The following is a 20620-nucleotide window of genomic DNA, read 5'->3' on the forward strand; positions in this document are numbered from 1 at the left end:
AGAAAGAATTATTAAAATTTAAACTCTTTACTCAAACTTTTTAGATATAAATTTTCATCTACCCAATTAATTTCTTAATGCTATAATTTGATTAGTGTTTTATTTATTCAGATTAAAGATTGTTAACAAGGCCTATTAAAATCATGATATATAATTTCATAAAAATAATTGTATTTTAGAAGTACTCTAGCAATTTGTAACAGGATGACTAATAGCAAAATTTATGTACCAAGAAAACATTTGGTTATCAACCTAAGGAAACAATGTCTAAAACAAAAGAGTCACATCAATATATGTATTTATAAAACTGTTAAAGGAAACCAAATATTTCTTAAAATTGTATTTCTTATTTTCATTCACATCCTAAGACCCTAATATGAAAACACATGTTTAAAACTTTCAATTCAAGAATATTTGAGATAAAGTTCATAAGATTAAAAAAATACCTTAATAGAGTTCCAAACAGTAATCACTTTCCTGAGAAAAGCCTTTCCATAATTTATCATAATTGGCTATACACAAACAAAAAGTACTGATTTAGTATCTCTAAAAACTGAAAATATAATTTTTTAAACTAGAGGGTTCTCAGCTTTGAAGAGAATAATATTCAAGACACAACAAAATCGACAACTACCACCAGTTTGCGTACTAAAGTTAAGAATTACAAACATTTACTATAAAAGAAATACTTAAAGTATGTCACTATTATCATAACATTTATGATGACATAATAGTGGAAAATGTAGAATTTCTTCTGTATTGTCCTTGGTACAAATGGGCAACTTGCTGTCAAGAGTGGACAGGGCTACACAGTGAAAATTGAGATAAGACTCTTGGATAGGGAACAGGGTAAAGAAGCTAAGTAGTATATATGTATTTATATGTATAATTTTAAAAAAATTATTATGATATATAAAAATATTAATAAGGTATTTTTAAATAATTAAGTATATTCAATGGCTTTAGCAAACTGCTGAGAAAAGGAAGTAAGAATAGTGAGAAAAAAATTAGATAATTCCTAGGCAGGCTAGTAGCATAACATGCACTGTATAATACAAAGTCAGTTAGGTGTATTGGGGGATTCTGGAAGAAACAGTTACCATTTCTTATTACTGAAACAGGCAGGTGACTGAAATGCAGAACAGTATCAATATGTGAAAAAGATTCAAAAGGGACCCAAACGATAGCACTCTATATAGTTCGGAACAGTCTAGTTTTCACAATATAAAATCCAGAAATAAATCCAGTATAAATTTGAAAATTCAGTGTGTGACAAAGGTCATACATAAAGACAGGATTATTTAAGAAATGCTACTAGCACAGCTGGCTATCCATTGAATGTAACATGAAACTGGATCCTATGATCTTATTCCAGCACACAAACTAATCTGAGTTTAATTAAACATAATCTGGAAAATCTAGGATACTACATGATACAATCCAGGGAGAGGTTAAGATTTATTAAACTAAGTTATAAACCCAAAAGTCATAAAAGAAATCACAGATACATTTTAACATATGAACATATCTTTAGCAAAAGATACTAAATGGCAAGTCAACAGACAGATCAGAGAGTTGAAAAAACACTGTGAAGACAGGACAGAGTGGTAATAGCCATCACAAATTGAAAAGAAAGGATAAATAATCAATACAAATAGGGATTTAGGTAAAAGGTACTTTTGGTTGAAAAAAGCCAGATGCATATGATGCTATTTTATAAAATAAATGCTTAAAAAAAAACTCCAAGTAGTTCTGTGTGTGTGTAGAGAAAAAGAGAGTGCATGTGCACATGTATGTGCATGTATATATGTGTATTATAGAACTATTCTTTTAAGACTGTGTAGTTGTGCAGAAAAAAGTGCAGAAAGATACTGATTTTGCAAGGATATTTGTATAGTGGTAAGAGAGACAAATTATGAAGGAAAAGGGAAAAAATACTAAAATAGCTACTATGAATAATCACATACCTACATTGTTATAAAAGCATGCACATGAAGAAAAATTAAGTTAAGAAAGGTATAGTAACCAAACTTGCCAGAGGGAATACCCAAGGAATTTCTATCAGTAATTGGATGTTATTCTGTTTATAGTCTCATAAAATGTAATCTGAAGTGGCCATGGAGGCCTATTATTATCATTCTGATGTGTGTATGTTTAGCTTGGTTGTTATTAAAAGAACAAGGTCAGTTCGGTCTGGTTTCACAGTTTACTCCAAGGGTCAACAAACTTCCTGTAAAAAAACAAATAGTAAATGTTCTAGGCTTTTTGGGCCATATTGTCTCTATCACAACTAGTCACCACTGTTGGGTAAAATCACTCATTCACAGGTTGTGATGGTTAATTTTAAGTGTTAACTTAGCCAATGCAAAGCATCAAGTTATTTAATCAAATGCTAATTTAAGGCATTGCTGTGAAGATATTTTGTAAATGTGCTCAGTATCTACAGTGTGTTGATTTTAAGTCAAGGAGATTATCCTTGATAATACGATGGGCCCCATCTAATCAGCCTTGAGAGTAAAAACAGCGTTTCTGGAGAAGAAATTCTGCCTCAAGACTGCACTATCCACTCCTATCAGAGTTTCAAGCCTTCTGGTCTGCCCTACAAATTTCAATGTTAACACTCCCTACAACTATGTTAGCCAATTCTCTAGATAGATAGTTCTGTTTCTCTGGCCAACTCTAATATACAGACAATACATAAACATAGTCTGGCTGTGTTCCAATAAAACGATTTACAATAACAGACAGTGAACCAGATTTGGCCTGTGTACGATATTTTTCCAACCCCTAGTATTATTAATAATAAAAGCTGCTTTTATTTAAAACTATGTCTCAGGCAGTGTGAAATGCGCTTCACATACAGATTCCAAGTGCCTTGTAAATTGGGAACTGCTCCTATTCGGCTCATGTATTCCAGAGCTAAATGAGCAAGAATGATATTCCTAGAACTAATGAGTTCTAGACCATGAGCTTAGGTGTAAGAAAGTGTGTCTCAGAGAGGGATTCAAGATGGTATTCTCTTTGTTTTTATATTGTTTCATCTATTGGCTCTGGGGATTGAAACTTATTGCAGCACAAGTCAACCGGGTGTCTTGCATGTTTATTAAATGTGGCACCTTTTAATTAAACTCAAATTTCTAAAATTCCATTCAATTAGAGGAGAAAAATTCACAAAAATCACTAAATCTGGGGCTTATCATTTTTGGAATGAATGGAATTCTTTATATCAAAGATTTAAAGCAAAGGATCTTTAAGAAGGAAGAGTCCTCAATCTGCAGACTATTATTATTATTATTATTACATACTTAAAATTACTTATAACTATTTTTGAGAGAGAGAGAGAGAGAGGGAGTGTGTGTGTGTGTGTGTGTGCACGCGCAAACAGGGGAGGGGCAGACAGAGAGGGGGAGAGAAAGAATTCCAAGTAGAGTCTACACTGTCAGCGCAGGGTCCCACGCAGGGCTCGAACTTACGAACTGTGAGATCATGACCAGAGCCAAAAGCAAGAGCCAGATGCTTAACTGACTGAGCCACTCAGGCGCCCCTAAAATTACCTATAACTTTAAATAGTAGATCCTAAACTTGGTTGATGCCACAATGTTCCCTTCTCCAGGGATTAATAAGATTCCCATCTGAGAAGAAATTGGCATCCTTTGTTTGCAACTCGGGGACCTCTCTATAGCCACTCTTTTCTCATCCCAGGTATTACCTTCTGTTAGTCAAAGCTTAAGAAATAACCTACATTTAAAAATGATTTGATTTAGGAACACCTGGGTGGCTCAGTTGGTTAAGAGCATCGGGTTCTACACTGACAGTGTAGAGCCTGCTTGGGATTCTCTCTCTTTCCCTCTCTGTTTCCCCCCGACTTGTACGTTCTCTTTCTCTCTTTCAAAATAAACTTTAAAAATGCATTTAAAAACGATTTGATTTACAAAAAGCAAATATGACCACACCTTTTATTTTTTCTTCTTTTTTTTTTTTAATTTTTTTTAACGTTTATTTATTTTTGAGACAGAGAGAGACAGAGCATGAACAGGGGAGGGGCAGAGAGAGAGAGGGAGACACAGAATCTGAAACAGGCTCCAGGCTCTGAGCGGTCAGCCCAGAGCCCGAAGCGGGGCTTGAACTCACGGACCGTGAGATCATGACCTGAGCCGAAGTCGGACGCTTAACCGACTGAGCCACCCAGGCGCCCCTGACCACACCTTTTAAAGACCACATAGCTTATGCAAAGTGAAAAATATCTATAAGATTGCTTTTACATAGAGAAGCTTCTTAGAAAGTTAGGTTGTGGGATGACAAAAAAGGAAGAAAAATTGGAACTTTGAAATTCAGTATCTGAAAGAGAATTCTCTAAGCTATCAGCCAGTTGAAGAACTATTAACATAAGAGGAAAGGACTGTTATGACCATGACCAAATGACAGGCAAATTTACAAAGTAGAAGGGGAAAAATTACTAGTAGTATGGAAACTAATTTAAGTGGTGTGGGCCAAGTGGTGAACCAAGATATTTAGATAAAAAAAGGTACGTCAGAGTTGGTCGTAAGGATAAAAAGCTTAGCAAAAGAAGGCTAATTAGGGGAATTTTGCACACAAAAAAACAACTATGGAGTCTAAATTGATCAGAACAGTTCTGATTCCAAATATTTTCCTGTCAAATCATTTTGTACTGATTTTTAGATCAGAAAATATAGTCACCATTTTACCCATCTGTATCCACAATTCTATCAAATTGTCTTTAACATAGGAAAATTTCAAAAAATTTTTGATAATGAAAACTCATTAAAAACTCATGGAAACTCAAATCAGACAAGGTACTTTAAAAACAATGAAAACTAACCATTCTTAAGGAATAAAAACACAGTTATCAGTGGTTTTTATGCAATTACTAGCATCAGTAATAGAGTGTGGAAAGTATGTTTAGCATAGAAAATTGGTGTCACACTCACCTCTGCTGATATCAACAGTTCTGGGTGTGGATGAAGCCATAATCTGTCAAAATCTGATCCATTCTTGCCAGGTTTGGGGGTTCTGTAGAGAAGTTACTGGTACCAGGTCTGACTGCCATAGCTCAGAAAAATGGTGCAGTCATTCCTCTTAGTGTAGAATATACTTCAGAAGATGTTTAAGGGACCTATATAATATTAAGCCCCAGAAAGACAATATTAGTGGTGGTTTAGACATGGAATATAATAGCTAACAGTTATGGAATGCTTACTGTGTTCCAGGAACTAATGCATTATCTTATTTAATATTTTCTCTTTTTTTTATTATGAAATTTATTGTCAAATTGGTTTCCATACAACACCCAGTGCTCATCCCAACAGGTGCCCTCCTCAATACTCATCACCCACCCGCCCCTCCCTCCCATCCCCACCCATTTAATATTTTCAACAGCTCTGTGGGGTACAGGTATTGTTATTAATCCCATTTTACAGGAAACAGGCTTATCAAGGTTAAAGAATTGCTGGGGCCCCTGGGTGGATCAGTTGGTTGGGCGATCGACTTCAGCTCAGGTCATGATCTCAGGGTTCGTGAGTCTGAGCCCCGCATTGGGCTCTGTGCTGACACATCAGAACCTGGAGCCTGCTTCCAATTCTGTGTCTCCCTCTCTCTGACCCTCTCCCACTCACGCTCTCTTTCTCTCAAAAATAATTAAGTCCTAAATAAAATTTTAAAAAAGTTGCTCAACACAACAAAGGTAGTAATATAGAGGCAGAACTAGGATATGAACTCATGCAATCTGATGCTTCAGATGTGCATATCCATAACTACAATGCTAGTAGTATACTCAACTAGGCTGCAAAAAAAAAAAAAAAAAAATGTGTTTTCTAAAAAGGGCAAGTTAATGTCCTCTAATATGTTCACTTTATCCCATACCACATGCTTAATCTTTAACTCAAATCCTAAAAAGCTAGACTGGCATTTATATGACAATTTTAAATAATAAACTTTGAATCTTTAAAATTTACAATATTTTACAATTTATAATAGTGAACGAAGCATGGATAGTCTGTTAGTCTCCCAGAGTGAAATGGGGATGAAAAGTGATAGTGCATTCCCTTCAGATGAAATGACAAAGATATTCATAGAAACCTCATACTTCATGTATTGGAATTATTTGAATACAATGCATCGCTTAAAACCTAATAAAACAGTCACTTTAACAGATGCCGTTGAGTAAGTCTACAAGTCTCAGTAACTTATCTTTACCGTTAAAGAACTTTTTTGTTTGATACATTCAAAATAAGTACAATATCACCTGAATCCACTTAATGTAATCTAAATCCACATCAATTGCAGTTTTCTCTTACTCCTTTTTATTTTTTACTAATCATTTACATACTAAGCTTACCACATTTACAGGGTTTTTAAATGTTTCGCCTAATTTTCACAGGACCATTTACCTTAAAATTTTCCTCCAAGTGAATTTTTACTGCAAAATCTGTAGCTACACTATCAAAGATAAGTATCACGATTTTAAGAGATACGACTGTAAAAGTACACCACCACCAAGGCTGAATGACCACCAGCAAGAAACGGTCCTGGGCAACTGGCTCCTACCCTGAAAGGTGAGGGCTCTCAGACCACGGGCAGGACCGGCAGAGAGTGGGAGGAGAGGAGGTCGGGAGAGGCAGTGCTTGGTTCAAGTCAATAAACATTCACTGCGCCACTTACCAAGCGCCAAAAAAAAAAAAAAAAGAAAAAGGAACTGGGCGGTATTTCGAGCAGTGGGTCCAACTGGTTTGCCAGAGGCGGCAAGAGCCGATGGCGTGGACTCGGGCGCCGGGGCCGGCAAGGCTGAATTAGAGCCTCTAGCCAAGTAAGGGAGGCGGCCAACTAGGGCTGGGCCTCCAGCACCCCTCTCCCGGCGTCCGCACCCTTGCCGGCCCAGCCGCCAGCCCGCCGGCCCACCAGCCGCAGCTGCTTACCGGTGGCGCCTTGCTGCCTCCCTGGGGGCAGCCCTTCAACGGTTGCCGCAGTCAGAGCACCACCCCGCGGTAGGGTACGTCGAGCCCGCCCGCAGCTCTCGGGTCCCCGGCAGCGCCGCCCCTCTCGCGAGATGTCGGCGGAGTCCGTGAAGTGGGGGAAGAGAAGGGAGGGGCTTTTAACGGTGGCGGCTGGTTCTGCTCCGGATCTGAGAGAGGGGCGGTAGCCATTGTGCTTCTCTGCGGGCTGCTTTGCCTCAGTTAGAGGCCTAGAACTCCGAGGAGGAAGGCAGTGCTGCGGTCGTTGCGAGAGGGACGCGCCTTATTCGTTGCCAGCTCGGGAGCAGGGGTAATAAGCTGCGGCGCACGGGCTTTTCTCTCTCTGGGAGTTGGTTCTAACCTAGGCCGCGTGGGGGAGGGGAGAAAACGAAGTACAGGCTTGGGGACGCGGAGGCTGCTTCCTCCGTCTTGGGGCGGAGGATCGTGAACCGGAGTCACGGGTACGAAGGGAGACTAGGCGCAGGCCTCTGCCGGTGGTCTTTCATCTCGTGGTGGAGTTTGTGACGGGTGGAGGGGCAGATTGTACGTCTTCCTTAAGGACGTGTTGTTAGCAAGGGCTGGGGGTTTCGGCCCTATCTTGGCCTTTGGAGGCCTGCTCGACTCGAGGTAAGGAGGGTCCTCCAGAACCCTGCGGGCCGGGCGTGTCACGAGTGAAGTATTTAAGGAGCGCGGTGTGGAAGGCGGGGAAGTTTGGGCCTCTGCCAACCCGGTCTCGAATTGAAGGGATTTTGCTAAGCCCCTTAAGTTGCGGTGGCGCTTTGCTCGTTGATCGCCCTGTTTCTTGAATATCGTGATACTTAGAGAGTTGCTTTGTGTTGTGATAAATTTGTATGTTCTTCGAGTTGAAATAGTTGGTGGTATGTATAAAAAACGAACCTGGGGGCGCCTGGGTGGCTCAGTCGGTTGGGCGTATGACTTCGGCTCAGGTCATGATCTCGCGGTCCGTGGGTTCGAGCCCCGCGTCGGGCTCTGTGCTGACAGTTCAGAGCCTGGAACCTGCTTCAGATTCTGTGTCTCCCTCCGTCTCTGACCCAACCCCGTTTGTGCTCTGTCTCTCTCTGTCTCAAAGATAAATAAACATTAAAAAAAAAATTAAAAAAAAAAAAAACAACGAACCTGTTGGTAGAAGTAGTAAAAATATGGAAGGCACGATTTGTAGAATATTCCCTCATTTTGATGGAACTGCGTAGTGAAGATGAACATGTACAAACACGAACCATAAAATACTACAATTATTTTTTTTCGTACGTACACAAATAGATAGTAATATACGGGGGAAATCTATCCCGGTAATGGATTCCTCACTAGTGTCGTTTGGCACTATTGAGAGTAAATGTGCCAAAGTGAAATTGAATTTAGTAAGGTGTCTTTTGTTTGTTTTTTGTAGGACTTTTATTTTTACTTAAACCTCCCCTTACTCCCTTTCTGTTTACAACTAAGAGGTAAGGTTAAAAATGAATTTTTGTTTTAAAAACCAAACAGTATGTTGTTAACAAGGCAGACAAAAAGCGTAACGAGATTTTTTTGGTGAAGATAAAGATTTTGTTTCAGAAATGAGGTCAGTATTTCCTTTACAGGTCTACAGCCTTTTGTGAAACAGTTGTGGTGTATGAGGCATTTAGAGTCAGAAGACCTGGATTTGAGTCTTAATTTTGCCGATTTTAAATCTCTTCAGATTTCCTTAAAAACAGCAGTTTTCCTAGAGTTAATGTGAGGACCAAAGTGGATGAGGTCGCCTGTAGTAGTCAACACCTAGGGGACATAATACTCTCAAAGTGAATTTTTAATGTATATAAGAGCAATTGGAATTGATACAAGTCCAGTTTATATTCCAGTCAGAATAACCTTAAAATATTACTCTGCCTGTAATTTCTCCTTCCCCCCAGTAACCTGATTTATATAAATTCTATAATACAAATGTTTTTATTTTTTTAATTTACATCCAAATTAGCATATAGTGCAACAGTGATTTCAGGAGTAGATTCCTTAGTGCCCCTTACCCATTTAGCCCATCCCCTCCAGCAACCCTCTGTTTGTTCTCCATATTTAAGAGTCTCTTCTGTTTTGTCCCCCTCCCTGTTTTTGTATTATTTTTGCTTCTCTTCCCTTCTGTTCATCTGTTCTGTGTCTTAAAGTCCTCATATGAGTGAAGTCATGTATTTGTCTTTCTCTAATTTCGCTTATCACAATACCCTCTAGTTCCATCCATGTAGTTGCAAATGGCTGCAAGTGTTTTTAGATAAGAACTTTTTACAGCTTTTCCTTTGCTTTAAATGATGCCTCAGATGTCAGCCTGTGGATATGCATAGTCTTGGCTTTTCTCAAAGTTGCACACAGGGTCAGGTGTCTTGAATAAGAATAATTAAAAATTCCTACTTAAATACAAGTGATTATTTTTTCTGCTATGCTGGTAAGAGTGCTTATTTTCCAAGATAAAGTACAAAGATTCCCTTATATAGACATGCACATATGTTCTACATGAAGATGTCAGGTAATCAAGTGAGACCTCATCCGTGGCTCACATGCAGCCAATCTTTAATGAGCTCTATATCCATTTTACACAACTCTTCATCTGGCTTATGTTCAAGAGTTGCTCACATTTTAATACTATGTTTTAGGAAAATGGTAGTGCAAAATTATCAAATTATGTAAAACATTTTTTGATAACTTACTGTATTCCAGCTACTAGACCAGGGCTTCACATTACGAGAATGAGCTGGACACCTCATCTGCCCTCTACAACTCACAGTTTAATCATGAGACTAATGTATAAACAACTACTGCTATTATCTTAGTGTAGGTACATAGTAGTACTGTGGGAGGACAGAAGAGGGGTGCTTAATCTTTGGGGAAATTTGTATAGAAAGTATTGCTTGAACTGAGATGTGGAGAAGACTATAGGAGTTTGATAAGGAAACTGCAAAGTCATGGTATCCCGTTTTGTTTTAGGAATGGACAGTTTGTTCCCATAGCTGCAACGAATTGAATGGAAGATGACTTGAAAAACCTCTACTGTTTGAGAAAGTGCTCTGTGTCTTTGGAAATGGAGAGCTATTATGTCCCTAAGACCAATAAAAGTAATTTTTAAGATTGCCTTTACTGACAGCATCTTTCTGTTACTGCAGATAATTGTCAGTAATAAAGAACAGTGGGAAATGCTTAAGTGGAAGGCAGTGAAATGTTTGCATCAAACCTTATTTTTAACCAGCAAATTAAACTTAACTAATTAACTTTTAACTCCTAAATAACAGATTAACAACTGATCCCATTAGGATTACAATGTGAAATGAGTAAGATTTTGAATTACTTGTAAGATCTATTGAATTCACTAAAGCAAAATTCTGTTATAGTGAAATAATTTATCTCCTCACAAATCATTATTTTATAGAAATACTGTCTTTAAAAAGTTGCTGATAGTAGAATGAACCCAAGGGCAAGGGATAAAATTATAATTTGAGAGTTGGCTGTGGTTTAATTTTCATTGATCTTAACTTTTCTATTCTGGTCTGAAGTCATGCCATTGATCAAAGCTGGTTTTTCTTGCTCTCAAGTATATTTCTCTGTGGCTCTACCAGTTAGACTACATAAGTTGAATACCTGGTTTTGAAATCACCTACTGTTCTCCACCCAGTTTTGTCAACAGTTTTAAAAGAGGGCAACTTCTGAACTTTAAAAGCTAGGTTCTCATCTTTCTATTATTATTGCACTTTAGTATAATGTGTCTCTCACCTTCCAGAAAAAAAAAAAAAAAAAAAACTAAAATGGTGGCCACTCTAAAGATTGAAACTTGATATTTACATTTTAATTTTTTTCTTAATGTTTATTTTTGAGAGAGAGAGAGAGAGAGAGAGAAAATATGAGTGGGAGAGGGGCAGAGAGAGAGAGAGAGAGACACAGAATCTGAAGCAGGCTCCAGGCTCTGAGCTGTCAGCATGTCATGCAGGGCTGGAACCCAAGAACCATGAGATCATGACCTAAGCTGAAGTCAGATGCTTAATCGATTGAGCCACCTAGGTACCCCAGCAGATTAAATACATACTTTAAAGGAAAACAGATTATTTCCTAAGGTAGTATATAGACTATAGTCGTTTTCTCATGAAGATGTTAAACCTTTTTCTGATTATTTTTTAAGACGTGGGTATGTTTGTGTCTTAAGTATCTGTCAGCTACAAACCCAGAGGCAGTTTTTTTTGTTTTGTTTTTTAAAGACCCAAAGAGTTCTCTGCTTTCTGATGTGACCACCCAGTTTGAATGAAATAGCTTCCACATTTCCATGTTCACTAGAACCCATAAAACACTAGGATTTCCCACTTACAAAAAAAAATTATTTTTTCCCCAGAAGCAGATTGATTAAAAGACTATACCAAATAGATGTAAATAATGGAATTATAACTATGCAATTCTGTGAGACTACTGGCTATTGAAATACATTGGTATTTTGTGTGATAACTTTGGCTTTCATGCCATGAATTTATTGTGTAGTAATACTGTGCTCTTGATAATTCACTAACTTCAATTCCCCTAGATATTTAAGACAAATTCTAAATTAGACCCTGTAATAGAATCAGATTTTTCATAGAAACTGGGTACATAATGATAATTATAGCAAAATAGAAATTAGGTTGAATTGTGAAGCTTTACTCTGTTGCTGCATAGCAAACCATCTCAAAACCTAGTGGATTAAAATTACTGTTTACTGTTTTACAGCCCTATGTGCCTGTTGGGCAGTTCTGGTTTTGCTAGGGTTCACTTACATACCAGTATTTAGCTGTAGGATTTCTCAGACTGGAAGCTCCAAGATGGTGTCACTCATATTTCTGACAGTTGGTAGCAGTTAACATGTAGGCTCTGCTGCATGTCGTCATCTTAATGACATGGGGGTCTCAAGACAGCATTCCGAGAGAGAGAGAGAGAGAGAGAGAGAGAGAGAGAGAGAGAGAGAGAGAGAGAGAGAGAGAGAGGAAGTTGTAAGGCTTACAGCTTTGCAAATCATATGATGTCACTTACACTACATTCTCTTAATCAAAGTAAGTCTCGCAAGACTAGCGCATATTCAAGGGATGTGGAAAATAGGAGTCTGCCTCTTGTGGGCAGACAGGCAACATGATAATGCAAGGAGGTATGCATACTTGGAGGGATTTAGAGCCATGTTTTGTAATTTACCACAGGTTGCTTAGAACAGTTTAAGAATAGGCACTCTTATAGATACCTTGATTGGGATTTGCTTTAAAATAGAGAATGGTGGGGTGCCTGGCTGATTGAGTGGGTAGAGCGTAGACCGTGGGACTCTTGATCTTGGGATTATGAGTTCAAGCCCCATGTTGGGTGCAGAGATTACTTAAAGATAAAATGTTGAAGAAATAGAGGATGGTAAAACAGACTATAAGATAGGTCAGATGTTGATAATTATTGGAGACTGTTGATTGGTATGTGGAAGTTTATTGTCTCTAGTATATGTTTGAATTTTTTTATAGTAAAAATTTTAAAGCATACTCAGGTGTTCTAAATGTTTTGTGAAGTGATTTTAACCTTATTTTCTACTTAGTAATTACTAGAATAGTACTTTAATTTTTTTTTATTTTCTTTTGTGGTCTGTAGATACTAAAGAGGGTAGACCAGTAGTGCTGCAATTTAGGGAATTATTCTTAGGAGTTCTCTAGAGTTTATTATATTTAAAAAAGAAACAGGTCTTCATTTTTAAATAATTGCTTCCCATAATTATAAAAGGAAGAGCAAGTACATTAAAGAAATTTCGAAAACTAAATATAAAGAAAACAAAACCCAGTTAGAGATAACAGGAAAAAATGTTAATAATGCTTATTTTTCCCAATATTTATGTACATACTCCAGTGGGCAAAGTGTATTTCTTTATCCTGTAGCAGTTACCCTCCTGTAATAAATCTGCATGACACTAAAAGTCTTACTGTGTTAAAAACAAAGTTCAAGTAATGAAATAGCCAACAGAATGTCTACAAACCTGTATGAAAGTCTTTTAAAGACGATGGCATTGCTCAATAATAGGGGAGTATTTGCTGAATACATATTATGTCCGGCAAAGTTCACCATATGCCTTTGAAGTTGGTACTATTATTATCCCCATTTTGTAGATAAAGAATTAAACATTAGAGAAATTAAGCTTAGAGTCGCACCAAGGACAGACCTCATAGCTTGCATTCTTAACTTTTTTTTTTTTTTTTTAATGTTTATTTCTTGAGAGAGAGCGCGAGTTGGGGGTGGAAGCATAGAGTGAGACAGAATCTGGAGCTCAAATATGGGCTCAAACTCACAATCCATGAGATCGTGACCTGAGCCGAAATTAAGAGTTACTTAACCAACTGAGCCACCCAGAGGCCCCTTAACTACCATATTTCTGCAAACAGTTAGAAATTGGCTTTTATACTAAAAATTGGGCAATGCTTAATTTATTGTGCTTAGCCTCAGGTTCCTATTTATTTCTATCTTAATTAGTATCTTAATCTTGATTTCTGAAAGGAAAAGTCTTAGGTGTGGGCTGTACTTTGTTAATATAGATCAGGCTGGGGCCTTTATGTTAGTCTGGTTATTTATTTGGTTTTTGACTACTTGGTGATTTTTGACAGATCCTGAACAGACTGTTAACATAATCTTAAGAGTGGTGACAAAGAATACATGCTATTTAAGAGATCCCTTTATAGGCAGAATCAGTGAAAAACTATAACATTATGCTATCATTTCTCTGATCTTAGGAATTAGTAAGTTTTCCAACTTTGGTAACCAAAAATCCAAGCCCTACTTGGTAAACAATTTGTGGTAGTGCTCAAAGAAAACTTTATGTTAAGTAGGGTAATAGGTATGACTCCTTTGGTCTTAAGTGTTTTCCTATACTGCCTGAAGCTTTTCAGTTTACTTTTTCATAGTGCCCCAAATTCTACTTATTAGACATAATTAGTGGAGGCAAGCACTTAGGCTTACCATATAGAAGGTACAGTGAAATCAAAGGGCAGGGAGATAGCCTATGTGTATGAGGAAAAGTAAGTAGATCAGTGTGTAAGTGATTTAAAATCTCTTATCACCCCAGGCTGCTGTCCTGTGTTTTCAAAACTATTTCCAATGTGCTTCTAGATCTCTTCCATATATTTCAGGCTACTCATTTCTTTAAAACTCAGCTTGTGTGTTTTTTTTTTTTTTTTTTTTTTTGTATACCACTCCCAGCTCCCTGCCAAAAAAGAAAAATATGTTTGTTTTTCATCATTCTGAATAATCTCTCTCACCCCTCCCCCCATAGAATTCTTTTCTATTTGATGTATTGAATATGCCTTCTATCCATTTACTTTTGGATCCTCTTTAATTTGCCTTGGAGCCAGTGTGTTTCTTTCTGATAACTTGTCCTTAATTGGGGAGAAACTTGTTGCGGGGGGGGGGGGGGGGTGTTTGTTTTTAGCTGATGGTATTTCAAAATCTTCAGTAGCTCCCGAGCCTGTAGTCCATAGCATTAGATTGTGCTCCCTTATTCCACAAAGGTATTAAAATTAATTACTTTCAGTATTATAAGAAATGCAGGAAGATGTTTATGAATTTATTCTTAAGACTAGGCAAAACTAGACAAAGTTTTGTTGGGTTACTAATTTTTTCATCTTTGAAAGTTCTGTTTGTCAGGAACATAATTTATGGGGTCCTAAGAGAAAAATAATATACAAATTACTAGTGGTAAAAGCTTCAAAACTATCATTTTTTTTTAATGTTTATTTTTGAGAGAGAGCACGTGTATGTGCACAGGGGACAGGCAGAGACAGAGAGAGACAGAATTTGTAGCAGACTCCAGACTCTGAGCTAATAGCACAGAGCCTGATGTGGGGCTTGAACCCATGAACTGGGAGATCATGACCTGAGCCAAAGTCGGACACTTAACCCACTGAGCCATCCAGGCTCCCTGAAAACCATTGTATTGTTAAAGTACAAACTCTTGAGCAGAGAACACAAAGTTGCCTTTACAGTATGGATATAATCTGTTTTATGAATTCCCTTTAGCACCCTTTCTGTTCATCTCTCCCATACCATCCCTTTCACTCTGGCACTCAGCTCATTTTCTGTTTCCAGTTCTTCAACATGCTTTAGCATTTTTATGCATCCTCCTTTTTCTATTATTCTTCAAAGGTCAAGACAGACGTTCCCTTCTCTGAAGTCTTTCTCATCCAGAACTTTTGTTTATTTCCAATCAGTGCTCCCATGGCATTTTCAGGTTTTTGTTGTTTTTAAGCAGAATTTTTAGTGAGCATAATATGTTCAGTTTAAGCATAATTTTCAGTGAGTATTGATGTAATTGCTAATTATTCTAGTTGATATTTGCTGGGCTTTCTGACTCTAATCTTTTGTCACTTTTGCAACACTTTCAGCCAGTATCTCCAATTTTTTTTTCTCTCTCCTGGTCCTTTCCTTCTGTAATTCCACCTAAACATATGGTAGACTTCCTTAGTCTTCTTTTAGTATCTTTGAAGCCCTCTCTTCTATATTTACCACCATCTGTTTTTCTATGCTTCATGCTTGATAATTTTCTTCTAGCCTATTTTCCAGTTCCCTAGTTTTTAGTTTTGCTTAGTTTACTGTTAAATGCATCAGTTTTCCACTTTGCTAACATTGGAGCCATATTCATCTGGTTCTGTCCGACTCTCTTATCTCCTAGCGGTGGGTTCTTTCTTCCCTTGTATTTTTGTGTGTCTTATAACTTTTGTTTAAATGCCGAACATTGTAAGTAAAAGAAAAGTAGAGACTGAAATAAATAATATTTAAGCCTGAATGTGGACACTGGACATAATCCACTTTTATCAGACAGTGTGATGGGTTGTGTTGGTTTAGTCTGTAGTTGGGTCAGGTTTGAAATTTATTATCACTTTATTTACCTTTAGAGTACTCCAGTAGTAGACTGTCACTACATAGTTCTTAGTGTGAGGCCTTGGATACTAGAGGATATAAGTTTTCTTTCACTAGCCTCAACTTCCTTCAGGCCCTGCACATCTAGCATTAAGGGGTCTCTCTATTTGTTACAACTCTCTCAGCAGTAAGCTACCTTTCTTATTTGGAGCAAAGCTTGGGGCAAAAGGAAGTGTACTTCTGTACATCATTCTCTAATCTTAAACAAGCTCTCTGTGCCTGGTCCTCAGATTTCTGTCCTTCTTGCTGCCTTCTAGAGTCTAGAGTGCATGCAAAACTCTGCCATCTCCCCTACCCCACCCCAAAAGCAACTGATCTCTGCCTTGTATTGATGGAGGATCTTGGGCAAGCAGGTTTCATAGTCTTTCTGTAGTAGCTACATACAGACCACAGCCTTGTATCAGTTTAGAATCTGTACTGGAAGTGGGTTTCATACCCTTTATTAGCAACAGCCTCTCGCACCTTGTACTCCTGCAGGATCTGGAGCATGGACGAGCTTCTTCAAGTTCTCTTTTTATTTTCTTAAACATAGGCAGGTCGTGCATCATCATGCTGCAGAGAGTAAGACTTTCCAGTCTCCTGTCTGTCCTCATTCTTTGTTATGAGCACTCATTGGAGGCCTGTGTAAAAGACTTACCTTGTGTTGAGGCTCCCAGAGTTACTAAAGTGTCTTACACTAACAAATATTTGTCTTTGTGTATTTAAGAATTTGATAAATTTTGGCTGTTACCAGCCTTTTTTTTTTTCAGTATATGAAATTTATTGTCAAATTGGTTTCCATACAACACCCAGTGCTCATCCCAAAAGGTGCCCTCCTCAATACCCATCACCCACCCTCCCCTCCCTCACACCCCCCATCAACCCTCAGTTTGTTCTCAGTTTTTAAGAGTTTCTTATGCTTTGGCTCTCTCCCACTGTAATCTCTTTTTTTTTTTTCCTTCCCCTCCCCCATGGGTTTCCACCAAGTTTCTCAGGATCCACATAAGAGTGAAATCATATGGTATTTGTCCCTCTCTGTATGGCTTATTTCACTTAGCATAACACTCTCCAGTTCCACCCACGTTGCTACAAAGGGCCATATTTCATTCTTTCTCATTGCCACGTAGTACTCCATTGTGTATATAAACTACAATTTCTTTATCCATTCATCAGTTGGTGGACATTTAGGCTCTTTCCATAATTTGGCTATTGTTGAGAGTGCTGCTATAAACATTGGGGTACAAGTGCCCCTATGCATCAGTACTCCTGTATCCCTTGGGTAAATTCCTAGCAGTGCTATTGTGTTACCAGCTTTTTTGATGGCCTCCTTTGTTTTATTTCTTTTGGAGGGGCTTACCATTCTTTGTATTTCAATTTGTCTGTTTGCCTTGTAGCCTCAGCTTTGGTGGACTTAAGAAAAATGATTTTATAGATTATCTGGCTCATTCTTGATATGTTAGGTGTTGGAATGATGGTCTCTTGTGGCTTTCCATGAAGCAGTGGGGAGGACACTTAATCCCAATTTTATTTGATTAGTTTGACTTTTCTTGACAATATTCAAGCAGAGGGGTGCCTGGATATCTCAGTTGGTTAAGTGTCAGGCACATGCTGATAGCATGGAGCCTGCTTGGGATTCTCTCTCCACCCGCCCCCTCCCCCCAAATAAATAAACTTTATTAAAAAATAAGCAGAGAAAAGTTGGGAGACTAGTGAAATTAATATGTATACGACCATGCCTTGTGCATATCCTGGGCTTTGATTTCTTCCACAAGAGTGGTAAAATGAAAATTAAATTTTGGGGAATTTACAAATGCTCCCAGGGCAGAAGTAGCTTTTGTATCTTCATATCTCTTAGAGTCCCATTTCCCCTTCATTGTTGACCTAGTAATTCCTTATTATCTTGTCAACCTTTCATTGCTCTTAAGAGGATGCTCTTTATATTTCAGTCTAATATTTTTCATTGTTTTGAGGGAAGATTGCTTTGAATAATCTATCAAGAACTTATGATTCTCTTCCATAGCATTTTGTATATTTTTGGTATTTGTATTTTATTGTAGTTATTTATGTATTTATTTTTATTCCATTCACTTCCTGTACCCCTTAAGTATGAGTTCAGGAGATAGGTTTTTTTTATATTTTGAGAATTTAGCACCCCACCTGGCATATTGAAAGTACTCAGGGGAAAAAAAAGTATTCTTACTTTAAAAAAAATTCTTTTTTTACATTTATTTTTGAGACAGAGCACAAAGTGGGGGAGGGACAGAGAGGAGACACAGAATCCAAAGCAGGCTCCAGGCTCTGAGCTGTTAGCACAGAGCCCAACCTGGGGCCTGAACTCAAAAACAGATCATGACCTGAGCCAAAGTCGGACGCTCAACCGACTGAGCCACCCAGGCGCCTCAGTAGTCAGTAACTTTTAAAAGTTGAATGAACTGAAACTAGGAATTTTTTTTAAGGTAGTAATTGGAAATTAACTGGAAACAGTAGGTTAGAGTTCTGGATGCTAAGCCAAAGAGTTTAGGCTTTTCTTTTTAAGGTATTAAAAAAAAGTTTGGTTGGAAATGGTGCATTACTAGTAGAATGAAATACAAAAGAAGGTGTGTGGATTAATGATGAGTTTGCTTTAGACAGATCTTATTATGGTATTTATAGAGACTTTGTTGGTTTACCCAGAGTACCCTTGATGTCCAAGTAAAGTCTTGCTGGTAAACATTGTAAAATTCAATTTTAATTTGTTTGTATTCCAGTGTAAGTTGTGAGAAAATTTTTCAGTTGCATTTAACATGTGATTATGAGATCTTGATAATTTGCAGATAACATCAAGATACAGAATTACAGAATTTTGCATGTCAGGTGATGACATGGAATTCTTTTAGGCTTTTTATCTGAACTAAGAGAAGGTGTAAGGAATTATTTTTGCCACAGAATAGATTTGAATTGTGCTGTTTATAGGTAGAAAACACATTTTTTTTTTAATCTAAAGATATTTTAAAATGTTCAGCAGGTCACTGGAAAACATGAACTTGTTTTAAAGAGCTCTTCAGGGGCGCCTGGGTGGCTCAGTCGGTTGAGCGTCCGACTTCAGCTCAGGTCACGATCTCGCAGTCCGTGAGTTCGAGCCCCGCGTCGGACTCTGGGGTGATGGCTCAGAGCCTGGAGCCTGCTTCCGATTCTGTGTCTCCCTCTCTCTCTGCCCCTCCCCCGTTCATTCTCTGTCTCTCTCTGTCTCAATAATAAATAAAAAAACGTTAAAAAAATTTTTTAAAGAGCTCTTCAGAGAGTTTCTTAGGAAACCTAGCAGAATGATATTATCTACAAAAAAATAGTCAATTTTTCTAGTAGCTAACAAGTTACAGGTTTATGAGATGAACGTACTATATAAATTGTGGATTTGATATGAACACCTGTATTCCACTCCTGTTGCTTATGTCAGTCATTATTAAAATGCCTCAAGGTGAGGGTACACTTAACAGGGTAAAATCACAACTAATTAGGTAAACTAGCAGTTAAATATCTGCTCCAGAGAATCTTCACCTAAGAGACCTCTGATTTCCAAAATTGAAAAGTTCAAAAAAGTAAAACTCTCAAATTGATCAAAAGATTTTTGTGGCTCGTTTCCTTCTTTCTGCATTCAAACCAAGTCTGGAAAATGGAAAATCAGCCCCTTGGAGCTAGCAGTGCTTCAGCTTACTAGTCAAATATGGTGATAAGGAACATGAACACATAATGTGGGTAGACCCATGATGCCTAGGACTTGCATGGGGCTTAAAGAGAGTATAAATTGTGTTGTGGAAGTTTCATAGTAGTCATCAGTGCTATATGCAACTTGAGTAGGAAGGTATTCCAGATAGTTACATACCCCTTCAGCTCACGCTCATGCTCTGCTCTCCTGACTTCACTTATAAAACAGGAGTTCGAGGATGAAATTATCAAGAATTTCAGTGTGTCAGCATCAGAGCTTTCAGGGTCCTATACTTGTGCAAAGGTGTCTCACACCTTGGTGATATGTTTATTTTATTACCATACAGAAGGAGAGCTGTGTAACTCTGGAATCAAATTTAAAGAAATTTAGATTTAAAGGCATAATAGTGTTAGAAAAACCTGAGAAACTATTACACTGACCATTGAGGAAAGATTGTACACATGAACTTTCTTGTGCTGTACTCTTTAAGTTTTGGTTAAAGCTTCAAATACCTTTTTCTGATAGTCCATTCTTGTTTACACCTTTATTTTATAGCATTTTACAACAATTTAAGTTATATGGTTATTTATGTGGTTTGTTTTCTACCTGTCTACAACATCTTCTTAGTCACTATCTCAGTGTTCATATTCGATGTTATCCTCTGACCGCATACCTTTGTTTAGTGTTAATGTGCCTAGCACACACACTAAGCATCTAGGCTTGAAAAGATGCCTCCATAATACTTTGTATGTGGTCTGGTAGCAGTCCACATTGTAGGTGGTCTGGTAGAAGTCTTCCAAGGACCTGCACATTTTATTTTTTTCTATGGTTTTTTTGTGCTTTCAACCTACATCTTATGCAACCAAGTTATGTAAGTTTTCTGGTAACACCTACATTGTCAGAATTCAATCAATTTATGTAGAGGAGTTGCCAAAAATAGTTTTATGCAGTATAAATTATATATCTCAGAGGACTCTGCCTCTTTGCCTTCTCCCAAGAGGTTTGTTTTGAGCAGATTTCCTACTAGGTTAGTTTCATTCTGCAAGTAAGTCTGCAAGTAAGA

The 20620-nt window shown here is 37.7% G+C and overlaps 1 protein-coding gene across 10 annotated transcripts in view; it reads left to right on the forward strand.

The window, feature by feature from the left end:
- Window positions 1-7115: 7115 nt before the first annotated feature.
- The window catches only part of MARCHF7 (membrane associated ring-CH-type finger 7), a 57925-nt gene continuing 44420 nt past the window's right edge, over window positions 7116-20620 (forward strand). For 5 of the 10 annotated variants that reach the window (XR_008295378.1, XR_008295379.1, XR_003418854.2 and 2 more), the window contains exon 1: window positions 7119-7278. The gene's annotated coding sequence lies outside the window, so the exon portion shown is untranslated. Of the gene's footprint in view, window positions 7279-20620 lie in introns of all 10 variants that reach the window. The other 5 variants (XR_008295377.1, XM_027055700.2, XM_027055701.2 and 2 more) reach the window with 2 other exon arrangements.

This window comes from Acinonyx jubatus, chromosome C1 (assembly GCF_027475565.1).
Source record: "Acinonyx jubatus isolate Ajub_Pintada_27869175 chromosome C1, VMU_Ajub_asm_v1.0, whole genome shotgun sequence".
Lineage (NCBI taxonomy): Eukaryota > Metazoa > Chordata > Mammalia > Carnivora > Felidae > Acinonyx > Acinonyx jubatus.